This window comes from Protomyctophum parallelum (genome assembly GCF_964188405.1).
Source record: "Protomyctophum parallelum genome assembly, chromosome: 8".
Taxonomy (NCBI): Eukaryota; Metazoa; Chordata; class Actinopteri; order Myctophiformes; family Myctophidae; genus Protomyctophum; species Protomyctophum parallelum.
The window spans coordinates 19274798-19281090 of NC_139703.1; positions in this window are offsets into that span (position 1 = coordinate 19274798).

A 6293-nucleotide genomic window follows, 5' to 3' on the forward strand; every position below is an offset into this window, starting at 1 on the left:
TCTGACAGGTGAACTTAACACACAGGAATGTCTCCTTCCTTTGATCCCGGCCACGTGTGCCTCGCTCCGCAGTGAATGTGTGGAATTCTACTGCTATTTGTACATGATGTGGTGTGTGGTGTTGACTCTGCCATGCTGCACCACATGGTGTGGTTGTTTCAATTAAGGGGTGTGTATGTGGGTTCTCTGGAGGGGCGGGGGTCTATTCAGTATTTAAGTCTGACGTCATTTTGTAGTGCTACGTTATGTCCGGTTTCAAGTGGCACCAGCTCCCGTCCGCATCTCATTGCGAACGCAGTGAGCCACTTACTATGACAGCAAGGGCTGAATGTCTGTGTGTGTGTGTGTGTGTGTCACGCTGTTACACCACCCGCCCGCCACCAGAGGGCGCAGCTGTAGCACACACACACACACACACACAGGGCGCAGCTGTAGCACACACACACACACACACACACACACACACACACACACACACAACCACACACACACGAGCTGCGTTCGCTTCCCGCGTTTGCGCGTCTTACTTGTTGTAAATAGAATATCTATATAACGCGTGAATGTTTTTACAATGACGTTATTTTTCGGAAAGGAATCCATTGAGGGTTAAAATGGGTCTTAATGCTTCCAACTCGAGTAGAATTATTAATGTTTTGTACAAGTGTCCATGACAAAGAAAATATATGATGTGGAGACAATAAAGACTATTATTATCATTATTATTGAAGGTGGTAACAGTCCATTTGCTCAGTACAATATTTCGGGGGCATATTTAGAATGTGTGCAGGCTTGAGTATGTTGAATCTAGTTTGCAATTAATGAGGATTTAGTTGACACAATGAAATAAAATGGCGATAGTATTCCGTGTGGGGCAGACGGCCTGTCACAGCCAGATTTGGGAGAGCAGCAGCTTTGTTGTTGTGAGGAAAGCGGTAAAATGAGACTTTCGTGGTTGTTTTCGTCTCAGATTTAGTCCGACGGAGCGTCACAGTATAACTCTATGGGGACACAAAAGCGCATAGCCGTGGCAACTACTTTACACTGGGGGGGGCTGCGTCCCATGCACGCAAAGCACGTGCATGGGAGAAAAAAGTGCGCATGCACGTGTTAAAATGCGCGTGCTTGCGCAAAGAATGACCTCTTTTGACCTCCCAACGGCGCCGGCGCGCCGCATAACAATGACAATATCATCCCTTAATTTATAAGACTACATATAGATCTGATCATGACCAGACAGAGTGCTGCAGTGACAAATGTATAATAGAACAACTGTAGGCAACTTTAGGAGGATGAAAGACATGAGAATTAAAGTATTACAAGTTACAACTTCTCACTTTGGGTCCCAATTTATTTTTCGCACTCACACTGACAACTCATATGATGTACAACACAACAACACAACTGCTCGGCGGCAGCATGGCATCTTTCTTTTAATATTATGCCTATAAGTAACATTCAACTTTTTTTTTTACATACCGTGAGGTGACGTGAGCAGCTGCAGGTGACAGGTCGAGTTCCATAATGATCCAAACGAAATGTTATTCCACAACCTCACAATAATGAATAATCCAATTTACATTAACCCAAAATGTCACAGTAATCCTAATTCAAATGTCACGTTCACAGTAACCCAAACGTGGATTTGCGCTCGGGAGTAATGGAGATAAATGTCCTCATGAGGCCGTGTAAATCCACTTTCTTGTCATCGTTGAGAATGTTAGGGTGGACATGCATCAGTGAAAGGTGAGTGAGTCATGTGTCATGGTGCTGCGAAGCCAGGTTTTCAGCCGACGCAAGGCAGAAAAGGTGCGCTCTGATGAGGCCACATGGATGGGCAGACACAGACACAACTCTATGAGCTTTTCTGCTTCTTTAAGGAGATTTCTCGTTTGTGGAAGGAGCTTGGTTACACATGATGCTACATCTTGAACAGTTTTACAGCTAGACTCTTTGGTGAAATCACCAATCATTTTGAGCTGGAGTTCAAGGCGTTCTGTATCGATCTCATTTGGTACGTGGAGGCTCCCCAAAACAACCGCTTTCGCCTGTATTACCGCTCTCTCTTTGTTTGTGGCTATTCTCATAGCGTTTTGATCAAATCGCCTGTTCAGCTCCGGCAATCAATAGCCTCTGAAGTTCACGTTGCCAAATCTCTGTTGGTTCGGTGCTGTGCGCCACTGGTGCCAAAGCCTCAGGACTCGGAGCCACGGTTTGGCGGTACTGAACTGGGGTTCTGCTCACCCTTAAGAGCCGGAACGGGAACGGTATCTGTGCGACTTCTTGTAGAACCAAATCCAGCCAGTGGTTGCTGCAGTGCATATACAATGACTGGGGGTTTAATTCTTTCAGACGAGCCTGGACTCCAGAAAAGCATCCAGACATATTGCTGGCACCATCAAAGCAATATCCAATAACTCGTTCAATAGGAATGTTCAGCCTTAAAAAAACATCCTTTATGCACCCAACCAGTGTCTCTCCAGTGCTGTCTTGTGCATTATAAAATCCCCAAAATAAGCAATGAGACTCGAGGTCGCGACAACAAATTGGCCATACTGGCGCTGCACTGCGGCGACATGGACATAAGGGCTATGCTTGCATGCGGGCCCTTTGTCTAAGACAGATTTCTTCCTCGGAAACAAAAATAATAAAGAACCTTGAACCTTGAAATTGCAGATTAATTGATAACTGCTCTATGGCGCTTACATCTGTTGTGCCATCAGCTGTGAGGCCATAAAAGTTACAAGAACTTTTGACAATATCCCTCTGGATGGCATGAGCAAACTGTTGTATAATCTCATTTTGAATAGTATTGGACATCCAATTGTCTCGTCGCAAAATCCATTCACGTTCGCTAGGTTTGTCGAATGTGCGTTCAATCATCAGCTCATATAGTATTCCATCACGCATAGTATCACCTCTGAAGGCGACTCCCTTGGTGCCCAGGAATCGAACTGTTCTGAAAAGTATCTCCGGAACGTTTCTTGCCGTTTGTTGTTGTTTTGCACAGGCATCAGACAAGATGGCACTGATGGGCACTTGCTTAAGTGCAACATGCTTCTCCGCGGTGTGACAATGCAACCCTGATTTCTCATGTTCTTTGAACTTTTCTTGTGCTTTACGCCAGTTTGCAAATCCCCCCTTAACAAATGTATTTCCTCCCGTCACACTGTCGTCTTTTATCAGCTTCTTTTCCACTGCTTTCACGCATGAAAAACATAGGACACGATCACTCTCCGCCACATAATGTATCCAATTCCATGTTTTAAACCAAGCAGGTTGAAAAGACCGTTTGTGTTTTTCTGTCCCAAAATGCCGGCCTGGGAAATCGAACTGGGATATCGAACTGGGATATCGAACGAGGTATGTGGCTGACCACCACAGGTATGGCTGGCGGTGGCTGTGGTGGATCCACATAGTTGATGTTGTTGTTGGCGGCGGTGGCCGCGGGACCAACATTAGTCTCTGCGGGAGCAGAGCTGCTGTTGTGGGGGGCAGCGGTGGCACTGACACTGTGACAGGAGGGGCCAGGTCAGGGAAGATCATCTTCAGAACTGGAATCATGATCATCCAATATAACAGCGCCAGCACCGCTACTAGTAGTAGCTTGAGCTTCTGCTTCTCCTTCTCTTCTCAGACTCTTTGGAGGCTTTGGAATTGGAGCCGGCTTTACAAACCAATCGGAAATGCGTTTTTGAGACATGATAAATAGTGCCGAGTCGCCAACATTAGATTATTGCCCAACTTGATCTACAATGATGCCCGGATGTAAACAGGAAATACCAATCATACCAAGCTCATATCTTGTAGGTCTGCTATTTTTGAAAAATCGTGAAAATGTGGTTCAAATCTTTGAATATATATTCTTTCAGAGTGAACCTTTTAACTCAAATATTTGCTTCTGGGGGGGTCCCTAGCTGGAACAACATATTTTCAGCCAATAGACCTTCACACACAAAATCTGTGTGTGCAGATATGTCGCATAATAGGATAGTATTTCTGAATAACCAAAGCAAACTAAAAATGACAATTTGTTGTTAAACTCAATTGTTACCAAGCGGGAGTGCTGACTGGCAGTGAAAAAATGTTCCAGGAGGCAGACTTGGAAAAACAAAAACAACAAAACATAAACGTACTGTATGAATTGAATCCAGGCCAGGACAACAAAAACTGGAGAAAAAGAAAAGTAAAGAAAATGCAACTCAAGATATATGTGTCCCTTAATATCCACTGCACCCACCCACCATTTCTAATCAACCAACTACAGTTGCAATAGCAATCACCCAAGACCCTCCCCCATGTTCTATAATCAATTAGCTATATATAGGCACCCCCTCAAACAGCTCTTCGAGCACCAATCAGCCAGCTACACTAGACTTCAACATGCCGCTTCCCCATAACAGCATCTACCCGTTCAGATAAACTAAAAGTAAAATTTGAGATTTCATTATAGTCTGGCAGCCGGCAGGCTTCTTTTGTTTAAAGTGGGAAATTTGGTGTATAGTCTTTTTTTATTGGCCTAAAATATTGTCTATACATTCATGAATCCACTTTTTTATAGGGGTTTCTTTGTGACACTACCATTAACATCCTATGGCAGGCAAAAATGTCAAACTTTCCTTTTGCTTTAAGTAGCATGTGACTTGTGACATGTCAAACTAGGGGGTTTCATGATTCTGAATCCATTCCAAGCATGAGTTTTGCACAAAAAAACACTCCTTGTGCAGCCATGGCCACTTGCCCAAATGTACCGAAAATGCTGTGGTCTGGATGTAAACGGCAAGGCTGTCCCGAGTTGCAGCACAACCAGAAAGACCCACGGATTAGAGGTGACCCCCCCCCCCCCCAGCTAATGGTATAAACCTCGACCCCCCGCCGCCACAAAGGCATCCGTTTCATGAAGCTCTTCCAATTCCATTAAACCTCTTAAACGAATAATTGAACCTTGTACTTAGTGCGGTCTTATCTCTGCTGGATGTTGCTATCCGCGCGCGCACACACACACACACACACACACACACACACACACACAAACACACAGTCACACACAGTCACACACACGCACACACACGCACACACATTAAACACACACGCTTTCATTAAAATATGAACACTGGGAAAATGGAAGCTTCATTTCTCTTGGTCTTCATTAATCCAGATGACATAGAAACCGCGGTCCAGATCATGAGTTCATGCATTTGACCTTTGTTGAGTGGACTGACAAGCACCCAGTGGTGGAAAAAGTATTCAAAAATGTTTTACTTAAGTAAAAGTATAAATCTTAACTAATGCTGAACTAAGGTGGTGTCCAGTCCACATGAGGACGTATTCTGCGGCAAGTATTTAGCCGATCTGCCCTTTCTGCCAGACGGAGACTGTGTTTTTGGGGACTTCACCGGCTCTTTTTGAAACCACCTCCCAGAGTGGGAAACGTTGGAGACGCGACTTTGTCATCTAGCAAATGTCGCCTATTTGCTGAAACGGTGACGCCATAGTCCCCTCCCCCCCTCCAAACTAACCTCATGTCAGCAGGCTTTCCATTTCAGTATCACTCACAGCTATTTTATATTTGCACATAATGGGCCTGATTCTTCAACGCGTTTCCGCTAGCGGCACGTCAATATATCAGCGGAAAGGCATTTACGTGGATTTCCCACAATAATTTGGAATTCATGGAAATGACCGTGAACTTGACGCTCACGTAGGTTGTTCGGAAACTCCGCCAAATCCTACAGGACCTCTTTAGGTGGCGGAGAAATCTATGCAAGCATACACTCGCGTATAGATTTATTCAGAAGGCTTTAGTCTTCATGCTGAATCAATAAATTGTTCCCAAATCTCAGATAAAATATGTAGGCATGTGTCCCAAATATTGGTCGATCAACAATCGACCAATCAACAATTATAATAAGAACATAGACTTATCTGCATTCTGCACAGTACGAATCCAACATTGTTTAGTGTAGTAATGCCTGCAGTAGGCGGCAGGCCTATTGAAATTGTTTTGTTACGGAGCTCCTTGAGTTCACTGTGTGTGTGTGTGTGTGTGTGTGTGTGTGTGTGTGTGTGTGTGTGTGTGTGTGTGTGTGTGTGTGTGTGTGTGTGTGGGAAGGGGGGGGGGGGGGGAGACAGCAGCGTGCTGCCGATCCGATTCACATTGGAAAATGAATAGGGCTAATTAGCCCTATATAAAAAATAGAAGACCACATTAGCCTAATGAATGGCGTCAGCGTGTTTGAAAGTTGGCCAGTCATATCATATTTTTAAGCAAGCTCACCTCCACTCGCGCTTGTTCA